Raw genomic sequence first — 24,006 nt, forward strand, 5'->3', positions numbered from 1 at the left:
ACAAGACAGTCCTTCAATAAGTGGTGCTGCAAAAACTGGACGGCCACATGGAAAAGAATGAAATTAGAACACTCCCTAACACCATACACAAAAATAAACTCAAATGGATTAAAGACCTTGATATAAGGCCAGACACTATAAAACTCTTAGAGGAAAACATAGGCCAAACACTCTCTGACATAAACAAAAGGAACATCTTCTCAGATCCACCTCTTAGAGTATTGACAATAAAAACAAAAATAAACAAATGGGACCTAATCAAACTGAAAAGTTCCTGCACAGCAAAGGAAACCCTAAACAAAACAAAAAGACAACCCACAGAATGGGAGAAAATCTTTGCAAGTGAATCCACTGACAAGGGATTAATCTCCAAAATTTATAAACACCTCCTACAGCTCAATACCAAAAAAACAACCCCATCAAAAAATGATCAGAAGATCTAAACAGTTCTCCAAAGAAGACATACAGATGGCCAAAAAACACATGAAAAGATATTCAACCTCACTCATCATTAGGGAAATGCAAATCAAAACCACGATGAGGGACCACCTTACACCAGCCAGAATGGCCATCATCAAAGTCTACAAACAGTAAGTGCTGGAGAGGGTGTGGAGAAAAAGGAACCCTGTTGCCTTGTTGGTGGGATTGTCAGTTGGTGCAACCACTGTGGAAAGCAGTATGGAGATTCCTCAGAAAACTAAACATAGAACTACCATTTGATCCAGCAATCCCACTCCTGGGCATCTATCCAGAGAAAACCAGGACTTGCAAAGACACATGTACTCCAATGTTCATTGCAGCACTATCTGCAGTAGCCAAGACATGGAAACAACCTAAATGTCCATCGACAGAGGAGTGGCTCAAGAAGATGTGGTACATATACACAATGAAATATTACTCAGCCATTAAAAAGAACAAAATACTGGCATTTTTAGCAACATGGATGGACCTAGAAATTATCATGCTAAGTGAGGTCAGCCATAAAATGAGACACCAACATCAAATGCTTTCACTGACATGTGGTATCTGAAAAAAAGGACAGACTGAACTTCTTTGCAGAACAGATGCTGACTCAAAGACATTGAAAAACTTATAGTCTCTGGAGGAGACAGTTTGCGGGTTGGGGTATATGCTTGGGCTGTGGGATGGAAATCCTGTGAAATCAGATTGTTATGATCATTATACAACAACAGATGTGATAAATTCATTTGAGTAATAAAAAAAATAATAATAAAAAAATAAAGTACCGCTAATATAGTCACTACACAGACACAGTCTCTGAAACACTTATCTGAAGTTCACCTGAGAATAACGTGATGGGATAACATACTGAATTAGTTCTCGCTCATGCCTGGTAGATCAACTTTTAAAAGTGGCATTGTGGGAGTTCCTGTCGTATCTCAGTGGTGAATGAATCTGACTAGGAACCATGAGGTTGTGGGTTTGATCTCTGGCCTTGCTCAGTGGGTTAAGGATCCCGCGTTGCTCTGGCTCTGGCATAGCCCAGCAGCTACATCTCCAATTCGACCCCTAGCCTGGGAACCTCCATATGCCGAGGGAGTGGCCCAAGAAAAGGCAAAAAAAAAAGAAGACAAAAAAAAAAAATAGTAGTATATGGAGTTTCTGTTGTGGCACAGTGGAAACGAGTCTGACTAGGAACCATGGGGTTGTGGGTTCGATCCCTGGCCTCGCTGAGCGGGTTGAGGATCCGGCGTTGCCATGGGCTGTGGTGTGGGTCTTGGACATGGCTCAGAGCCTGCATTGCTGTGGCTGTGGCTGTGGTATAGGCCAGCGGCTACAGCTCCGATTCGACCCCTAGCCTGGGAATCTCCATGTGCCACGGGAGCAGCCCCAAAAAGACAAAAAAAAAAGTAGTATATGATAATCTATAACTTATGCTTCCACTGATTTAAACCCAAAAATCCCAAGAAGAAAGAATACTGACATTTTGTTGGGGTTTTTTTGGCTGCACCTGCGAAATGTGGAAGTTCCCAGACCAGGGACTGACTAGGTCCCAGTTTTGACCCAAACCATGGCTGTAGCAACACCAGATCCTTAACCTGTTGCACACATGGGAATTTCCTGACATTTCAATTTTTTTTTTTTCTTTTTTGGCCACCCCACAGTATATGGAGTTTCTGGGTACAGCAACACCAGATCTTCTAACCCACTATGCTGGGTGAGGGATTGAACCTGCGTCCTGGCACTGCAGAGCCGCTGCCAATCTTGCACCACAGCAAGAACTCCTGACAATTCTATTTTAAAAGAAAAAAACCTGGAGTTCCCTGGTGGTCTAGTAGTTAAGATTCAGCGCTTTCACCACTGTGGCCAAGGTTCAATCCCTGGTCTAGGAACTGAGATCCTACATCAAGCTGCTGCAAGCAGCAACCCCAAAAGTAAAAAGAATTTTATTATGCTTCTGAATTTATGGATAAAGTTTAACAGACTAGAGCAGAAGTTTTTAGGGGCTACAATATGCAAGTATAGGAGTTCCCATTGTGGTTTAGCAGTAACAAACCCAACTAAGATCCACGAGGATACAGGTTCAATTCCTGGCTTCACTCAGTGGGTTAAGGATCTGGAGTTGCCATGAGCTGCGGTGTAGGCTAGCAGCTGCAGCTCCAATTTGACCCCTAGCCTGGCAACTTCCATATGCTATGGGTTCGACCCTAAAAAGACCAAATATATAGATAGATAGAAGACAAACCAGACAGACAGATGCAAGTGTATTAGTTAAACCTAAACACATAAATTAAAAGTCTCTCATATTTTTTCCCTTTTTTGTTCCTCCTTCCCAAGGAGGAGCTTTACCTCAGTTCTAACTACAGCTGTTCAAGCCAAAACCTCTACCTCAAAATCACCTTTTTCCTCCCTCATGCACACTTTAAACATTGTTTTACTGATCTAAAATTCACTCCATTATAACTTCAATAATCTCTATGATAGTCACACATACTGCACTGACTTTTTTTATTTTTAACTAATGGAAAGTACATGAAATAGAGCATAAAAAAATATCAACTACCAAAACATGGCAAATACAAAGAATAAAGCACTGTAGCACTTCATTATATTGAAAAAATTTTTTAAATTGCTCCTGGAAAATCTCCAATTCAAAGCTGTCAGGGCACAGATTAAAATTCGATTTAAATATCTCATCCAAAAGCCTCAAAATATGCCATAATCCTCAGACATATTTGCAGAAATTTCAAATAACAATTGTCAGACAGACGGCTAATTATCTAAACACCGAAATAAACAAGGAATTCTAGGACTGACTTGAAAATACAATAGCTGCCATATATAGAGAACTGACTTTATGCTACGTATTGTCCTAAGAATTTATATACCAGTGTGTATATAATCTCATCAACACAAATACTAAGAAGTAGGGGCTGTAATTCCAGTTTTAAAGGTAAGAAACCATGGTTTTGAAAGATTTTAAAAGGCTTCTAGTCAAGATGGTACCATAAATTTGCCCAAATAACAATTAACATATAAGTGTTTTAAATATACAAATAATGCATAGCTGGCTCAAGCAATCATACAAATGTCTCTCAGGCAGTGGTAAGAGACATAAATGTAAAATGATAAGAGGTGCTGAAGCCAGAGGCCCACTGGGGTCCTGGTCCAGAATCAGGCAGTGGCAGTTGGAAGTCTGGCTTCCCGGAAGAAAAAGGACAAAAAATGCTCCACAAGAGACAGAGGACTTATCAGAACTAGGCCAGAGCTATGGCTGGGTAGAGCTCCCACATAAAGAAAACAACTTAGTGGTGCAGCGGAAACGAATCCGACTAGGAACGATAAGGTTGCAGGTTGAATCCCTGGCCTCGATCAGTGGATTAAGGATCTAGCGTTACCGTGAGCTGTGGTGTAGAATACAGATGCAGCTTGGATCTGGCACTGCTGTGGCTGTGGCATAGGCCAGCAGCTGTAGCTCCCATCAGACCCTTAGGCTGGGAACCTCCACATGCCACCACTACAGCTCTAAAAAAGACAAAAGACAAAAAAAAAAGAAAAAAAAATCCAGTGTTGCCATAGCTGTGGCTCGGATTCATTCCCTGGCCTGTGAACTTCCATATGCTGTGGGTACAGCCACAAAAAGAAAAAAAAGAAAGAAAAGAAAACAACTTGGAGTTCCCTCGTGGCACAGCTAGTTAAGGATCTGGTGTTGTCACTGCAGCAGCTGTGGCAAGAGTTCAATCCCTGGCCCAGGAACTTCCACATGCCACAGGCCAGGCCAAAAATAAAAACAAACAAAGAAAAAGGAAAGAAAACAACTTGTCAGCTCTGCCTAGGGCTTTGGCTTATAGAATATAACCCCCAGGAAGGTTGCAAGATAAAGACAAAGCTTCAAATCAAGAAAGAAACCAGGCCACCTGCTAGGTCTGTGACTGGGTCTGCAGTACCCACAAATGTCATTAATATTTCTGAGAGGCAGGAACTCTAAGCCTAGTTCTAAAAGTGGGGTCCAGAAGCAAGTGGGAAACTGCTATACAAGGAGAGAGGTGAACATAAGAGAGACAATGAAAGTTAGCTGAGTCTTAAAAATAGAAGACAGGAATTCCTGTCGTGGCTCAGCAGAGACGAAGCTGACTAGGATCCATGAGGACAGATGCACGTTCGATCCCTGGCCTCGCTCAGTGGGCCAGGGATCTGGTGTTGCCATAAGCTATGGTGTAGGTCACAGAAACAGCTCAGATCTGGCTGTGGTTTAGGCTGGTGGCTCCAGTTCCGATTCAACCCCTAAGCTGGGAATCTCCATATGCTGCAAGTGCAGGCCTGAAAAAGCAAAAAAAAAGAATAGAAGACAACTAAAGTGGCTGTTATATTCTGGGTAAGACTCCATTATTCATTTGCTGAATGTATAACTTTGTTTTTGTTTTTGTTTTGTCTTTTTAGGGCAACACCCTTGGCCTATGGAGGTTCCCAGGATAGGGGTCAAACTGGAGCTATAGCCACTGGCCTACAATAGAGCCACAGCAACACCAGATCTGAGCCAGGTCTGAGACCTACACCACAGCTCAAGGCGACACTGGATCCTTAACCCACTGAGCGATGCCAGGGATCAAACCTGTGTCCTTATAGATACTAGTTGGATTAGTTGACCATTGAGCCACAACTAGAAATCCATGAATGTAGAACTGTTAAGACTGTTTCCAATGCTTAAATATCCCTCGGTGTTTGTCAGATAAATTTTCATTACTTAAGGTAACCAGAAAGAACCTAATACTCTTTTTGTTGTTGTTGTTGTTGTTGTTGTTGTTGTTATTGTTGTTGTTGTTGTTGTTGCTATTTCTTGGGCCGCTCCCGCGGCTTATGGAGGTTCCCAGGCCAGGGGTTGAATCGGAGCTGTAGCCACCGGCCTACGCCAGAGCCACAGCAATGCGGGATCCGAGCCGTGCCTGCAACCTACACCACAGCTCACGGCAACACTGGATCGTTAACCCACTGAGCAAGGGCAGGGACCGAACCCGCAACCTGATGGTTCCTAGTCAGATTCGTTAACCACTCCGCCACGACGGGAACTCCCTTTTTGTTGTTGTTGTTGTTGTTGTTGTTGTTGTCCTAATACTCTTTTTAAAAAAATTTTTTTTATATTTTTTTATCTTTTTAGGGCTGTACCTGCAGCATATGGAGGTTCCCAGGCCAGAGGTCAAATCAGAGCTGCAGCTGCTGGCCTACAGCACAGCCACAGCAATGCCAGATCCAAGCCACATCTTCAAACTACACCACAGCTCACAGCAATGCCAGATCCTTAACCTACTGACTGAGGCCAGGGATCAAACCTGCATCTTCATGGATATTGAGATTCATTTCCACTGAGCCACAACAGAAACTCCAGAACCTAACACTTTTAAACCTTTTCTACCTTCCCAACAAATAATCATGATAATCTGAAAAGATTATCTTTTTAACACAGTGAAATTGCAAAACCCTATTTCTAACTGGTAGCCTTTGACAACTTCAAAATGACAGCATCCAGTTTCTCACTATTAAAGCAAAGTGTCTTTATATTTGTGCACTACGTCTACACAAACTTTAAGTAACATATTATCTCTCAAACTCAGCCTTCCTATTATCAACCAGACACAGCACTTTCCTACCACTAGGAAGGGAGTGGTTTCCAGCTTTAGGATGACACAATCAAAAGGGTCTGAAAAAGAATTAAAAATAGTCTCTAGGAAGAACAACTTGGAATTGAAGTTCCCGTCATGGCGCAGTGGAAATGAATCCAACTAGGAACCATAAGGTTGCGGGTTCGATCCCTGGCCTCGCTCAGTGAGTTAAGGATCTGGTATTGCCGTGAGCTGCCCAGCAACTGTAGCTCTGAGTTGACCCCTAGCCTGAGAACTTCCACATGCCGAAGGTGCTGCCCTAAAAGTGGAAAGAGAGAGAGAAAGAGAAAGAAACAGAAAGAAAAAGAGAGACAGAGAGAGAGAGAAAGACAGACAGACAGACAGACTTAGAATAAAAAGTGTGCTTTGATAAAACAAGCATCAAATTAGTAACCCACTACTTAAATTCAAGACCTATCTCTGCCACTAACTAGCTGTGTGACTTGAGCTAACCTAACCTAGGCTTCAGGTTCTTTATCTGTAAAACAAGGACATTTTATAAGTCTCTTGGGCTTTACTAATTCTAACACTGTAACATTCTTTTAAACATATAAGAATGTTTGCTAAATGAAGACAAATTTCAGCATTTTCATGTTTTCTAGCGCTTCAAAGAATTTTACAAATGCCAATGATGCTTGTCCACCACTCTTTCCTTCCTAACATAAGCAAAATTTAAAAACAAAATAACATTTTCTAGAGATAGCTTTCCAAAATACTTTCCAATATGGTAACATATTATATGCTAGAACTTTAACTGAATATAATTTATATACACTAAGATTCACTTTTAAGTGATCACTTCTGAGTTTGAAAAACACACAGTCATGTAATCATCACAATAAAGATACAGAATACAGACGATTTAGAACACTACAGAAAAAGTCCCTCCCGCTCTTTTGTAGTCAAATTATCCCCCAACACCCTTACAACCACTAGTCAGTTTCCTGTCTTTAGTTATGCTTATTCCAAAATATCGTTAAAATGGAATCATACAATACGTGGCCTTTTGAGTCTGGCTACTTTCCTTTAGCATAATGCATTTGATATCCACCCATGTAGTTGCATGCACTGCCAAATAGCATTCCATTTTTATGACTACACTAAAGTTTACCAATTCACCAGCTGAGGTATATTTGGGTTTGTTTCTAGTTTTTGGCATTAGCGCATAGGTTTCTGGTAAGTTTTCATTTCACTTGAATAAAAACCCAGGAGTGAAATTATTGGATCACTAATGATAAGCGCATGTTTAACTATATATAAGAACCTGACAAACTGCTTTTCAAAAAGACATACTAATAATAATAAGTTTTTTAATGGTTTTAAGGAAAAGTAAGTTTAGACTCTGTCACAAATTTCATAGAAAGATCCTCAATAAATGCAGGTATTCATCAGAGGAAACTATTTTCCTGTGTCCTATTTATAGAAAGTAGAAGTTAACAAAGGATGTTGTTTTGATATTTTGATAAATATCCATAATTATCAAATAGACAAAAAGATTTTTAATAAACTTTAAAATATATTATGTTTGAAATGACACTCTATAGGTCACTAACTCTGGGTGGGTGTGTGTCTATATGGCTAGAAAGTAGCCATAAACTACCTATTTATAATGGAAGATTCCAAGTGGTTAAGTTCTGCATAAATAAGAAAGGCAGTATAAAAGATTTGACCTTTCCAACTCACTTGTTCAAATGATCCTCAGAAATAATTCTTAGTTGTTAGTAAGACTACCTGTTCATGAAACCTTCCACTTTCTCCATATCAATCCCTTGGTTTCTCTCTTTTTTATCCAGCTTAGATTTCACAGTACATTAATTTAATCAATCATTTCTTGAACTCAATTCAGTGTCTCCCATGTCTCTCTTTCACTCTTAGCCAAACTCCAGGACTGCAACAGAGCAAGAGAATATTAAAGAAAATTATATAACCAGGCAGAAATGGTTACTGTCATAAACTGACAATCAATAACTTCAACCAAGTTCATAGTGGGGCCAGACAAACCAAAAGGTCAGAGTTTCAAGCAGAGAAGGGCCAGGCAAGGAGAATGGCGTGGGGCTCACACTCAAAAGGCCTGAACTCCCCAATAGTTTTAGGGGGAAGAATTTTTATTGACAAAATTTGCAGGGAGGGCTGCAGGGTGTGTGACCTTCCTCTGATTGCTTGCTGATGAGTTAACAGAAAGTGTTCCAGAAATCTCAATCATCAGCTTTCTGGTTCCAACCAGTCTGGGGTCCAGTGCTCAGCCTGAAATTATCACCTTCCACCAGGGTGGGAGCCTTAGTTCCTAGAGAACTCACAGATAGGTATGCACATCTCTCCAGGAAGAAGGACTCTGTCCCATTGCTGTGCTACAGCTCCGATTTGACCCCTAGCATGGGAACCTCCATATGCCATGGAAGCGGCCCTATAAAAGGCAAAAGACAAGACCAAAAAAAAAAAGCCTGGAAAGATATAACAAAGAAAAAAACATTCAAAGCAGACCAAAAAACCTTAATGAAAAGACAAAAAGGGAGAAGTAAAGGGTATATAAGACGAGGTTAAAAACGCTGCAGAGTTCTACTGCAACATTTCATGATGGCAGTTAGGAAACCAGAAACAAAATTTTCACTGAGTGTGATACAGTATTCAACTTTATCCACTATAAAATGAAAACTGATGTCCTTTCCAGGTCTAAATTCCAAATGATGCAGCTTATATAGTTTTAAAGTAAAGTGTGCTTGGAGGTCCCATGTGGCGCAGTGGGTTAAGGATTCAGCGTTGCCACAGCTATGGCCCAAGGTGTAACTGTGGCATGGGTTCAATCCCTGACTCAGGAACTTCCACATGCCACAGGTGCCCCCGCCCCGCCGCCAAAAAAAGTAAAAAAAAAAAAAAAAAAAGGTGATCATTAAAAGGATGTTTCATCAATTTCATGTGGAACTTATCATGACTTTTAAGGTGGTTTAAACTATCTGTCCAAACAACAATTTTTCAAAAATCCTATTCTTTCCAAAACTGTAATCAAAAGGGAGTATGGAATGGGGCAAGGGAGTTCCCTTCATGGCTCAGCAGTTAACGAACCTGACTAGGGATCCATGAGAATACGGGTTGGATCCCTGGCCTCGCTCAGTGGGTCAAGGATCTGGCACTGCTGTGAGGTGTGGTATAGGTCGAAGATGTAGCTCGAATCCCGCATTGTGGCTATGGTGTAGGCCGGCAGCCGTAGCTCCGACTGGACCCCTAGCCTGGGAACCTCCATATGACACGGGTGCAGTCCTAAAAAGCAAAAAAAAAAAAAAGAAAGAAAGAAAGAAAGAAATTTAAATATTTCAATACCAAAAAAAAACCCCAAAACCTTTAAAATCATCTAGTCCAATGCCTTCACTTCATTAAAGAAGAAACAAAGACCCAGAGACGTTAGAACATTCAGCCAAATCATAGCGTGGCAGTACAGGAATTAAATGCACATTTCAAAAAAATTTTTAAATTAAATAAATAAATGCACATCTCATGATTTATTCATTTAAGAATTTACATTTTCTCCTTTATTACACACAAAATGCTTCCCCTTTCCATCCTCCGCAATTTCTTTAAGTTACCCATGATATCAACAATGACACCAAATCAGAAGTGGAGGAAGCTACAAAAGTTGTGGTGAAGGAGAAAGCCAATACTTCTTTCATTTTCTTCCATCTCGAAACCTTCTTTCAAAGAAATTGGCCAAAAAACATAGTCTTCCCCTCAAACATTAATCTTATCTAAAGACAAACTAATGACAAAGAAAGACTTCCATGGTGTCAGTATGCAGGGGATTCAGAAAGAAAGAAAACAATTTTAAGAACTGATTCCTGTGTCAACACATTATAAATATCTATGAACATCAAGTATTTAGATAGTGCTGTTATTAGGCCTGACATTTTTCAGACACAAGTTCCATCAACCACATATCTCACTCAGTTTGTTTCCAGAGGATGTTAAACATTTACATTTAGAGATTTTCACAAAGACCAGTTGAACAAACACTGCTGAAGTCTGTTAGTAAATAGCCTCTCCAATTCCAAGACTCAATTAAGGTAAGAGAGAAATGACATCTTCTCTAGGAAAGTACTCAATCTCAGGTTACTAGGGTTGTCTACCATCTGTTAATTCAGATAAAACTTTCCTTCTATAATCATCCCACTGGGATACATGACAGGAGTATTGACAGTGAAGAGAGAAAGACTGCAAAGTTAGAAGTCCCAATTTAATCTCTGGCCACCACTACCACACATAATATGCTTTATAAAGAATGCAAAAATTGACTGCATTTGACTTAATTACTTTAGCACTGAGAGGTAAGAAATATGAGTCCACTACTTGCTCTCTATGATTTGGGACAAATTGTTAAACCTCTGTATTTCAGATTCCTCAACAAGAAAATAAGTATAACAGCAGCATCTACTATCATAGGGGTTATTGGGAGGATTAAATTAGTGCATATAAAGCTCTTACAGCAATGCCTAGAAGATACTGTTAGCTGCTGCTGGTATTATTATTACTATTACCTGATACCCTTACTATTAGTTCTCATGTGTGGCTCAAATACAGAACAGTTTTTGACCCAGATCATGCAATTTTAATGTTCCTGAATCAATGATTCAATATACCAAATTCAAAAGGCAGTTCTACAAAACACTTCTGAAGTCTTCCTTTTGAATCATCTAGTTATCAAAGTTCTTACAAATATTAATCAACATCAAATGTCAACTTAACTCTAAAAAAACATATGAATTATCACTATGAAATGGAACTTCTGAAAAATCTTATACTTGAAATAAATGTTTTTCATTTTACCTTTAATTACAAATTAATCTCTGAGCTTACAAATCAGGTAAGTCCAGATCCTTATATAGTAATAAAACACACTGAACCTTTTATTAAGGTATTTACTCTCAATCTGCAAATTTGCCTATGTTAAAGATTTTAACAACAACAAAAAAAATTTAAGTGCTCACCATCTTTAGTCATCTGGAAATCACAAATTAAAATCATTCTAAGATATCACTTTATACAAACTAGAAGGGCTAAAAGTCAAAAAGACTAACAGCCTAAGTGGTGACAAAGACATGGAGCAACTAGATTTCATACACTGCTAGCAGAGAACCATAAACTTACAGATACATCTACTCTGTGATTCAGTAATTCCACTTCTAAGTATTCAAGCAAGAGAAATGAAACCTATGTTAACAAAAAGACTTGTACAAGAATGTTTATAGCAGTCTTATTCATAACAGGCAAAATCCAGAAATAAGGCAAATGGCTATCAACGGCTATTTCCAAGGCAAATGGAAAAACAAAGTGTAATATATTCATAAGACGGAGGACTACGCCATCTAGGAAGTTATCTGTTGTTTACAAAAATAATTTGAATTTACTACTCAATGAGGATATCTTATTTTTATTTTCTTCAAATTCTGTTTCATTTTGAAATGCATCTTAGGAGTTCCCTGATGTCCTAGCAGGTTAAGGATCCAATGCTGTGGCTCAGGTCTCTACTGTGGTGTGGGCTGAATCCCCGGCCAAGGAACTTCCACATGCCATGGGCTTGGGCACACACACACAAAATTATATGTGTGTGTAAATGTGGACAAATATTTGGGTTTAGCAAGAGTCACCAAAGTTTTGTTGTTGTTGTTGTTTTTGTCTTTTTTTTTGCCATCTCTTGGGCCACTCCCACAGCATATGGAGGTTCCCAGGCTAGGAGTCCAGTTGGAGCTGCAGCCCCCGGCCTACGCCAGAGCCACAGCAACGCAGGATCCAAGCCGAGTCTGCAACCTACACCACAGCTCACGGCAACGCCAGATCCTTAACCCACTGAGCAAGGTCAGGGATCGAACCTGCAACCTCATGGTTCCTAGTCGGATTCGTTAACCACTGAGCCATGACGGGAACTCCAAGTTTTGTTTATAATAATTGGAAATTAATCTAAATGTGAACACTGGAAATGGGCTGCATAAATGATAATATATCCATCATTGGAATATTCTTTAGCTGTTTTAAACTGTTTTCAAATAATTATAATGATATTAAAATGTATGTTAATAAAAGCAGTTCCAAAATTATGGATATAGTAAAATATGCATGATGAAAAATTAAGAGACAATAACTGTTGATGTCATTAAAAAATTAATAATTAAGGGCCTAAACCATAGAAATTATTATTATATTTCACAAGTGTCTGGGCTTCATTGTAAGAACACCAGTGATAACCCCTCACTAACTAGGTCTACTGGAGGAGAAAATAAAGACCAAAAGAATAAGAACATTCAGTAAAGGAATACACCATTAGTGTTATCTCAAATACGAATAACAAACTATCAAATGAAGTCAAAGTCCTCCAGGGTATGCTAACAAATCTATAAGTAAAAGTTACAGAATTGAGTACAATGCAAATATATACTAATTATGTTTAATTTGAGCTAGGGAAAATAGATGATCTAGTGATTTTCCACAAGGACTGAGCTCAGCTCTTTTACAAAGCAACAAAAGAGGGGAAAGACGCAGCAAGAAGTCAAGCCAGCAACCTGATTTCCCAGGAAATTAGCTCTTACTTGGCAAAGTACTGGCCTCATATTCCAAAGAAGTACAACTCTAAAAATAGAGATAAGACACATAAAATTCAAATACTCTGTAAAAGATGTATACTTTTCCCTTTGCTTGTAAGACCCTCCAAGAGAATGATTAATGCCTATTAAAACACAGGGAAAAAGTTAAAAGCCCAATTTAGAGTTAAACGTTCTATAGATAAAGAATAAGTTTCTTGGAGTTCCCGTTGTGGCTCAGTGGTTAACGAATCCAACTAGGAACCATGAGGTTTCGGGTTCGCTCCGTGGACTTGCTCAGTGGGTTAAGGATCCGGCGTTGCCACTGTGCCACGATGGGAACTCCATTCTTGCAACTCTTAACTGCTTCCCTTAGCACCATGGCCCCAACTGCCATACTAGACTAAAAGGCCAACATATTGCTATTTTGAAGAATTAGTAACAAAGCAGAAAATTCTATTAAGCTTTTATAACAAACCAATAAACAAAAAGTAATGGTCTCAACGAATAATGCTGAGACAATTGGATAATCATATGAAAAAGAATTGTTGTGTCTCTTCTCCACACCATACACAAAAATTAACCCAAAATGGGTCACAGAACTAAATATAAGTGCTAAAATTTGCATAAACTCTTAGAAGAAAACATAGGCATAAATATTCATGACCTTGGATCAGGTGATTGTTTCTTAGATATTATACCATAAGCACAAACCTAAGTGTTTGATCAAAATGAAAATGTTCTGTGCTTCAAAGGAGTGCTTCACCATTAAGAGAGTGAAAATACGAAACACATTTTGGGAGAAAATATCTGCAAATTAAATATGTAACAAGGGATTTATATTCAGAATATGTACTTTTTTTATAATTCATAACTCAGTAATAAAAGATCTCATTTTTTAAACAGGCAAGAGATTCAAATAGATATTTCTCTGAAGAAGATATAAAATGGCCAATAAGCCCATGAAAAATTCTCAACATCAATAGCCATCAGGAATATGCAAAATAACATCGATAAATCTCAAGTTAATTAGGCATAGTGAAAGACAGCAGACCTCCTTCTCAAAAAAGTGTTTATATACACATAACACAATTCTCTTTATATAAAATTCTAGAAAATGAAAACTATAATGACAGCAAGTTGTTACCTCTGGAAGTCAAAAACAAGAGATGGACTACCAAGGGGCATAAAGCAATTTTTAGAGTGACAACTATGTTCCTTATCTTTTTCTTTTTTTTTTTTGGTCTTTTTGCCTTTTCTAGGGCCACCCTGCAGCATATGGAGGTTCCCAGGCTAGGGGTTGAATCGGAGCTGTAGCCGCCGGCCTATGCCACAGCCACAGCAATGCGGAATATGAGCTGCATCTGCGACCTACACCACAGCTCACAGCAATGCTGGATCCTTAACCCACTGAGCAAGGCCAGGGATCGAACCTGCAACCTCATGGTTCCTAGTTGGATTCATTAACCACTGTGCCACGACAGGAACTCCGTTCCTTACCTTGATTGTGGTATATAAATAAAAACTCATCAAACTGTAAACTTTATTTTTATTTTTTTAGGGCTTCAGGTGCCGAATATGGAAGTTCCCACGCTAGCAGTCAAATTGGATCCATAGCTGCCAGCTTACGACACAGCCACAGCAATGCTGGATCTAAGACTTGTCTGTGACCTAACACCACAGCTCATGGCAACACCAGATACTTAAGCCACTGAGCAAGGCCAGGGATCGAACCTGCATCCTCATGGATACTAGGCAGGTTTGTTTCTGCTGAGTCACGATGGGAACTCCTAAACTGTAATCTTTAAATACGTGCAATATCATTATATGTCAATTATACCTACTTTTTTTAAAAAAGCATATGCCAAGTTGGGGGAACAGAAGTATAGTAAGGTTTCTGAGATGGCACATTTGGGTAAGAAAAAGGTAGAAAAAGTAGGCTGAGAGCCTTTAAGTATGATGAATCTTTTTAAAAGTTAAATATTAGCTGATCCCCCACATGGTAATAGCTGAATTTTCAGCATCTGCTGAAGGAGCCGACAGTCAAAGCAATCAAAGCTCCTATGAATTCAGTAAAAATTTTAAAAATCATCTCAACATTTGAATATTCTTCAGCTATAAATATATATATACACAATAGTAATAAATTCTAAATATATATTAAGTATAGGTGCAATATTTAGAATTTATTTCTTTTGCCTATGGTAATATTTCATGAGCAAATGGGATTTGAAAACGATTTACTAACTGCAGAAAACATCCACCCCCAATCCAGAGAGTTGCAGGTAATAGACCAAGAACTGCTGATAAGGATACTCAATGCCAATATTAAGTTAATATTTAAATATTAGCTTAAATAAAAAGTAGTTAAATAAATATATCTAATTGGTTCCTAGCACACTTCATAATCCAAACAATTTAGGGATTAGTTACAACAATGTTAATCTGGGTGTAAATAATTAATATATTGTGGCTGAAAGGCAAAAAGTACACACAGCCGAATGACAATAAAGATTCAAGGAGTTCTCCTTGTGGCTCAGTGGTAATGAACCCAACTAGGATCTATGAGGACACAGGTTTGGTCCCTGGCCTCATTCAGTGGGTTAAGGATCCAGCATTTCTGTGAACTGTGGTATAGGTGGCAGACGTGGCTCTGATCCTACATTACTGTGGCTGTGGTGTAGGCCGACAGCTGCAGCTCAGATTGGACCCCTAGCCTGGGAACTTCCATATACTGGGGGTTTGGCCCTAAAAAGAGAAAAAAAAGAAAGAAAGAAAAGAAAAAATATTCAGGTTTTTCCATAGATTGACTGACTAAAAATAAGACGAGAGAGTCAAGAGGAACTCAAGATTGCTTTCAATGTCTAAATGAAGTTTGTTTCGTAGTTCAATTTAATATACGCTTCTTATATAGTCCATGCAAAAAAAGCACAGAAAAGTCTTTTGCCTCCTGTTTCATTCGCTTTCCTGCCTATCTTCAATCATAGATCCTTACAACAGTAGCTAACATCTACTGAGCATTCACTATTATTAGCTCAATAGTGTTAAATGCTTTACACAAACTTTCTCATATAATTCTCAGAAATTTATTTTGCAGATGAGAAAACTGAAGCTACATTAATTTGCCTAAGGAAGTAAGCTGGATTTGAATTTGGGCAATAGAAGTTCATTTCGTTGATGTCACAAACTCAACCCCTAATGAGGATCTCCCCATCACTCATTAGAGTACATTTATGTATTCCAGAGAATACCAAAAACGATAAAGTCCTGACTTAGATTAAACCTAGTATCACAAAATAAGTTTTTTAAAAAATTCTCAACAATATGATAAAATACCGAGCTGTATGGCTTCCAAAATTAAGCTAGAATATAAGAAAAAGAGATAATAAGAAATGAACACCTTTTCCTTTTTATGAAGTAAAACTGATTTACAATGTGTTAATTCTGGTTGTACAGCAAAGTGATTCATATATATATAGATATCTATATATATATATATATATATATATATCTCCTTTTTAAAAAATATTCTTTTCCATTATGGTTTACCATAGGACACTGAATATAGTTCTCTGTGCTATAGAGTAGGACCTTGTTGTTTATCCCCTCCAGGTGTAAGTTACATCCACTAAGCCCAACCTCCCACTCTACCTGTCCCCCAACCCCTTCCCCCTTGGCAACCACAAGTCTACTCTCCTGTCCATGAGTCTGTTTCTGTTTCATAGATAGGTTTATTTGTGTCATTGTTTTTCTTTTCTTTTTTTGGGGGGGGGGGGGGAATGCCTGAGGCATGCAAAAGTTCTCAGGCCAGGGGTCAAACCTGAGCCAGAGTAGTAACCAGCACCATAGCAGTGACAATACCAGGTCCTAAACCACTAGACCACCAGGGAACTGCCATTTGTGTCATATTTTAGATTCCATACATAAATGATATCATATGGTGTTTGTCTTTCTCTTTCCGGACTTCATTTAGCATGATAATCTCTAGATGCATCTATGTTACTGCAAATGGCATTATTTTGTTCTTTTTATGGCTATGAATGGTATTCCACTGTATATATGCACCACACCTTCTTTATCCTTTCATCTGTCAATGGGCTTTTAGGTTGTTTTCATGTCTTGGCTATTTTGAATAGTGCTGCTATAAACAGAGGCATGTATGTACTTTTTTTTTTTTTTTGCTTTTTAGGGCTGCACCTGTGGCACATGGACGTTCCCAGGCTAGGGATCAAATCAGAGCTACAGCAGTTGGCCCATGCTATAGCCACAGCAACTTCAGATCTGAGCCACATCTGCGTTCTACACCATAGCTCACAGTGATGCCAGATACCCAACCCACTGAGTGAAGCCAGGGATCAAATCTGCATCCTCATGGATACTAGTCGGATTCGTTTCTGCTGAGATACAAAGGGAACTCCCTAGAACTAATTTTAAATCGTTAAATCTACAATGGTCAATTGTTTATTCTAGTAGGTTAAGAGTTCCCATGTTGGAGTTCCCAGATCAGGCACTATACTACAAATACGACGTGTGACCACACGACAAAATATTAGCTTTATTTACCCCGTTTTAGTCTAATCTACCAAACCAAACCAACCACAAAAACAAACTAAAGTAGCAAATGCTTAAAATACATGGAAAATTTTTATTTTTACTTTTATTTATTTATTTTTCTTTTTAGGGCCGCACCCATGGCAAATGGAGGTTCCCAGGCTAGGGGTCTATCTTTTTTTTTTTTTTTTTTTTTTTTTTTGCTATTTCTTAGGCCACTCCCATGGCATATGGAGGTTCCCAGGCTAGGGGTCCAATTGGAGCTGCAGCCGCCGGCCTACGCCAGAGCCACAGCAACGCGGGATCCGAGCCGCTTCTGCAACCTACACCACAGCTCACGGCAACGCCGGATCCTTAACCCACTGAGCAAGGGCAGGGACGGAACCCACAACCTCATGGTTCCTTGTCGGATTCGTTAACCACTGCGCCACGACGGGAACTCCTTTTTTCTTTCTTTCTTTTTTTTTTTTTTTTCCAGGCTAGGGGTCTAATCGGAGCTACAGCTGCCGACCTACACCACAGCCACAGCAATACAAGATTCAAGCCACGTCTGTGACCTATATCACAGCTCACGGCAACGCCAGATCCTTAACCCAATGAGCATGGTCAGGGATCGAACCCACAACCTCATGGTTCCCAGTAGGATTTGTTTCCAATGCACCACAATGGGAACTCCAATACATGCAAAATTTTAAAGTCAACTCCAGTTTTTCTAACTGCCATATGCTTACAATCACAGTATATGGGATAACAGCCCTTCCTAAAGACAGATCTATAGTAGGCTTAATGTTGTTATAATTACTAACAATTAATATCACCATGTATTGAGTGCCCTCTACAAACAAGGTACTATATAAAATGCTTTTCGTTTAATTCTCATACCACTTGGTTAAGGAGTATAGCATAAGTTCCATTTTACAGATAACAAAACTGAGGCTATCAAAGGTTTAATAAACTACCCAATTAGTCAATTAGTAAGTGACAGAGCTGGGATTCAAAAATATGGTCATACAATTATAAAACTTGGATTTTTTCCCATTCTATCCATTCTTTCTCAGAACACAAATGAGGAATGCTTTTTTTCAATTTCATAATATAGTAGTTACTAGAGTTCTCGTCGTGGCTCAGCGGAAATGAATCCAACTAGGAACCATGAGGTTGCGGGTTCATTCCCAGGCCTCGCTCAGTGGGTTAAAGATCCGGTGTTGCTGTGAGCTGTGGTGTGGTCGAAGATGTGGCTCAGATCTGGTGTTGCTGTGGCTCTGGTATAGGCTGGCAGCAACAGCTCCGATTAGACCCCTAGCCTGGGAATCTCCATATGCCGCGGGAGCGGCCCAAGAAATAGCAACAACAACAAAAAGACAAAAAAAAAAGAGAAAAGGAAAAGTGGGAAGGCTTGGCCTAGTTACAATTGCTGGGCTCCTATTCCCAAGAGCTGGAGAATCAAAGACGAGTGTCCAGCCTTCTAAATCCACATGGTCCTGCCCAAGCTCCCACCCTTTTGGACTAGCAATTCTCAGTCTATTCATTTGTATTCTGACATACTTTCCTGAGTGGAAGAAAACAAAGGAAGGGTATAGCACCAGAACAAAAAATACAGCCACGGCAAGACTGTTGCAAAGAGGATCATCCTCCTTTACATATGTCACTCCAGGAAAACTGCCAAGAATGGCTCTTTCCTCTAGACATACTTCCTGCAGATCCTCCAGACTCCTCCTTAAACACATGTCAGTATTCTCCTCATTCTCCCTTAGTCTCAAACCTCCTTTTGTCCCAAGATTTCCAACTGCATATTTCATATTCTCAAAAATATATGGCAATATCATAGTGGCATCTTATTTATCAGTACCTGTGTCTCACATCTGGACAAACATCCTAAAATCTTATATAGAATTTCCATCTTTAATAATGAGATTTACAATATATTATTGAATTTAAAATTTCTTTGCAAATAAATTTTTTTTCCTGGCTGCATCCACAGCATACAAAATTCCCAAGCCAGGAATCAAACCCAAGCCTCAGCAGTGACAACGTCAGGTCCTTAACCACTAGATCACCACCAAATTTTTCTCTTTATTTGCAAAAAAAAAAAAAAAAATTATATTTATTTGCAAAAAAAATTTTACCATAATATCAAGATAAAACATAAAAAGATAGCAAAAAAATTTTTTTTGAATTTAAGGAGTACAATTGTTTCCTTTCTCCCTAGCCCCACCAAGTAAACACATATCAGAGCTCAGAAATTGGCAGAATTCAAGTTCCATTCCATAGAATAAAAATGTATTAAAAAACACAACAGATGTATTTTGGCGAATACAAAATAAAATGTAGCTGTCCAAGTACTCTATTAAGAAAAAAGACTTTTTCTTAAGGTAGTAAGTTTACCAAGCAACCTTTTTCTGATAAAAGCAATTCTCTCAGCAAACTAAAAATGAGACTTAGGGGATTTGTACTTTTATAGAACTAGATCTTCAGGCAGTAACGTTAGGATTTATTACATGGGTAGTTGGAGAGCAAGAAACAGAGAAAGCAGATCAGAAGCTATTTATGAAAGACTTTACTGAAACTTTACTGAAATAAAAAATCATTAGTGTTAATTGAACTTCCAGTTTTTAAAATAATTTACCTGAATAATATTTGAAATGTGAAATTGAGCCTCACTAAATTGTACAGTCAGAAGCCGTTTCTTTGGGGTTTAAAAACCACCATTTTTTCAACTACGGATTAACAAATCTCACTGTAAAAGACGTTGAGCAATCAGAGCAATTCGTACATAAGTATGATTAAATTATGGGTGAATAATAAGTCAAGTGAATAAAGTCCATTTATTAAAAAGCAGGCAAGTAATCAAACTGGCTAATGTTCATGATTATGGAAAAAAAAAAAACGAACTTTTACATTTTTCCCACACTCGATTATCAAGATTTTACATTCCTCCATCAGATAGTAAAGAATTGAATAACCTATACAAATGTGACCACCAACTGTACAATGACTTAAAGAAAAGCCATTTTGGTGGTAGGGATACTTCATTTATCAATACAAGGAATTCAAAGCCTTCACCCTTGAAACTTTGTCCCCCAAAATTAGTGAATTTGTTTTAAGAAAGGACCACTATGTTTTCCAACTCAAACAAGCAATAATTACATGTTCTGTGTCTTCCAAATGAAAATTAAAATCATAACGAAACATAAAAACTTTTTGAGAGAAAAAAAAACTATCTAAATTTCCTGATGCAAAGCTACACTAAAAGTTTCTTCACAATCTTATAAAACATTCATGAAAGGGTTACATAAATCTCCTGGATTAAAGTTTTTAAAGAGAGCAATAAGAATCTCAACGGTTTTCAACACTGCTTTCTCTGTTCTTACATTGATTAAAACAGATATAAATCAACTCTTCCTAAATATAAACCATCTAGTCTTACAGAAGAAAAACTAAACCCACAACGAAACAAAACATGTATATATATTCTTAAAATAGCTTAAAATAAGTACCGTAGGTTACATTTAGATCCCTCAAACAAGTTACATTTATAACATATGCCACATCCAGTTCATTTTCAAGAGAGAAAACCATCAAAACAAAAGCTCCTGCTAAATAAACTATTTACTTTGTAGTTAAACCCTATCCCAGGTGCATTTTACTGTCAAGTATTATCATTATTTCTAACCTCTTCAAAAACCCAGACATCTAAAATACACAAGTCAAGTGTATCTGATTCTCTTAAAAATGCTTTTATATTATATATTTTATATTAAGACCATGAAAAGCTTTAAAATACCTTTACTCTAAAAAGGAAACAGCCTTTTGCTTTCCTCTTTTTAAACGTGTCTTTTTTGGTTTTTGCCTACTTTCTATACATGAACTGTTCTCAAACCAGTCTGTTTCAGTGTTAGTTGTTTACTGTCAACATGTCTGTATATACTTAGGTTTTTTACAAACAGTCCTTTATAGTACAGCGGTAAAAAAGAAAAGGTAACCAAAACGGCACAAGTGAAACAAAAGTGGACCACATCAAGAAAGACCATTCAATTTCATTTCTCTGCCTCAAATTCCCTTTAGTCCTCATGCCAAAGAGCCTCAATATCTAAAAGAAGCACAACACCATATGTGATAAGGCAAACACAGGAGAAACCAGATCAGAAACTGAAGAAACCTGATAGAATGTATCACCACCTGAGAAAGAATTACCACAAAACGAAAAATAAATAAACCCAGTCCCTGAATGCTCCTACTGAAGCGTTCCAATGCATGGCAAAAGAGTTTTTTATAACTCTTTTGACTATGAGAAATACATTTTACATTCTGACCTAGTACACATGTGTGAACTAAATTTCCCAAAACAATATTTTCCATTACCATGTGAAATGCTAGTCAATTCTTTTCTATTTAATTTCATTTTCAAAACTGGTGGTAAGACCACTAAATTGACTTTATAAATTACTAATGAATCATAATCTACAGTTTGAAAAACATAGACTTAGGACAGGGTTTCTCTTATATTAGGTTTTTGGGTTTTTTCTTTTGCAAGTTGCTTCTACTCATCCCTAGCAGGAAAGACAGGTATTTTAAGGTTGGTATTATTACTCTTTTCAAAAAAGCAAGAGGTTCTTAAAGTGTGGTCCCCTGACCAATACAAGCATCACCTGAGATAAATGCAAATTCTCAGACCCAAACCCAGCCCTAACTGAATCAGCAGAGCTAGCAGACTGCTGTTTAACAAGTCCTCCAGGTGATTCTGGTGCAAATCAAAGTTTGAGAACAACCGCATTAAGGAATTCAGGTCTTCCTTTATCTTCTACACATTTGATAATCCAGTACACAGTGCTTACTCTGTGTCAGTCATCAGCCTAAAAGTTCCACAACACATTAACTCACATGAGAAAACAACCCTTAGAAGTAGGAACTCTATTATACAGATGAAACTTCAGCACAGAGAGAGGTTAAGTTGTCGAAGCTAGGTGGTGGAACTAGAATTCAAACTTATTTTTAAATTGACATAAGTAAGTCTGTCCTCTTCATGCCCCTCCTCTCGCTGATCAAGTCCGCAGTCCTACTCCTTTATCTCGGCTACTCCTTTTCCCATTCAAATCTCCCATCCTGCCAACGTCCTTATTTTCTAGCATTATTGCTGTCGTCCTAAAACAAATTTCTAAAGCAATGGAATGCGAGTCACAACCTTGCTCTTAAAACACTTTTCTCTGATCCTAGATGGCATCTTAGTATTGTGAAGCTGAAACTTCTATTTCTTAAGTCCTTAGAACCTATTAAGGGCCCTATGTTAATTTCTCATATCTACGGTTCTGGCCAGTTTCCACAAGACCACGCTTCCTGGGCAACTTTCTGGCTCCTTCCTACTACGCCCTATCTTCTACTCCCTTCCTACAAGGAAACTACTTCTCCCCGCCTACCCGTATCATTTTCCTTGATTTAACTCCAGCTGAGAGAACTTCCACTCCTCAGCTAGACCCCTCACCCTAACGTCAAGCCCAAGCTACCCCCATGAGGATTTTTTTTCCCCTGATCTCTTGTGGATCCTCAGACCCAGGAGTTCCCAGTCTGATCTAGGATCTTCCATCCCAGACCAGCGGTGGGGGGCAGGGCGCTCCGGTTCCTAACTTGTTCAAGATCTCCATGGGTCAGACCCTCCGAAGATCCGTAACAGTCCAAGAGCGCTTCTCCCTCGGACAGCCCGCCCTTCTCAGGAGGGTGCTCAGCCCCTTCCCTGTCTTTCCTAGACGCCCTTTCTCCGACCCCGGCTGCTCCCAGTACCCTGGACCCCGACCTCCCTCGGTCTCTCTTCTCTCTCGAACCCAAGCCACTCCCAGTCTACGGCCCCCCGAGCCCCTCCCCGGCTTTCTCCGCTCGGGCCGCTCCCGGGATTCCCTGTTTCCACTTTTCCTCGCACCGAAGCTGTCCTGGGTATTCCCGAGTCACCCTGCCCTCGGACCAGGTCGTAACCCGCCATCCCCTCCCTAGGAGCCCAGTCGCTCCGGTCTCCCTACGGACCTACCCCTCACACACCCGCAGTCAGTCAGTGCCCCAGACCCGAGCGGCTGGCTGGGCGTCCCAAGGAAGCTCCCGGCCCAACTCGCTTGGGTCCGGCCCCAGCCTACCTTGCCAGCGCGAACTCCGCCGCCGGGAGCCGGGCGGTTCTCCCACTAGCCCAGTCAGCGCGAACTCGCGGCCACCGCCCCCGCCCTGGCCCCGGCCCGGGCCCGACCCGGCCTGCAGCCCAGGCCCCCTTCCGCAGGCCTCCGCCTCCGGATGACCGAGCTGGAGTTTTCGCTCGGAGATGGCCCTCAGCCTTCAGGCCCGCGTTACAGGCACTCACCTGCCGCTATCCTCGACCAACTCCAGCGCCACTGCCTCTACCTCGGCCGCCGGCAGCCACCAAGCGCCACCACCTCCCCCATGACAACAGGCCCACCCCGTTTCACACTTCCTACCTCTCCATTGGATAGTGGTGATACAGCTGTCTGCTCTTATTGGCTTAGTTTACCCGTCCGTCATAGCTTCCTTACCGCCCCTTTTCCTGGACCGGGTATTAGCCCCCTCCCCGACCTGGACCGTCCCAAGCCCAGCTTTAGTTGTAATTGGTTGACGGTTGGGCAGTTCGAAGTCCTGATAGGCTGCAGAAAGTGTCTATTAAATCAACCTGCAAGGGATGTGGCGGCGACGGTTGGTTCGAGTTGGGCAGTTTGGTTGCGCAGTAGAAAGCAAGGAAGGGGCAGGCGCTTATTGTCGGAGGGGAAAGGTTAACTCTTTGTTGT

The 24,006-nt window shown here is 39.7% G+C and overlaps 1 protein-coding gene across 8 annotated transcripts in view; it reads right to left on the reverse strand.

Annotated features, from left to right (window-relative positions):
- NUMB (NUMB endocytic adaptor protein) overlaps window positions 1-23,667 on the reverse strand; it is a 181,877-nt gene extending 158,210 nt beyond the window's left edge. For 3 of the 8 annotated variants that reach the window (XM_047797734.1, XM_047797737.1, XM_047797732.1), the window contains exon 1: window positions 23,350-23,540. The gene's annotated coding sequence lies outside the window, so the exon portion shown is untranslated. Of the gene's footprint in view, window positions 1-23,349; window positions 23,542-23,567 lie in introns of those variants that run through there. The other 5 variants (XM_047797740.1, XM_047797739.1, XM_047797733.1 and 2 more) reach the window with 4 other exon arrangements.
- Window positions 23,668-24,006: the final 339 nt, after the last annotated feature.

This window comes from Phacochoerus africanus, chromosome 9 (genome assembly GCF_016906955.1).
Source record: "Phacochoerus africanus isolate WHEZ1 chromosome 9, ROS_Pafr_v1, whole genome shotgun sequence".
Taxonomy (NCBI): Eukaryota; Metazoa; Chordata; class Mammalia; order Artiodactyla; family Suidae; genus Phacochoerus; species Phacochoerus africanus.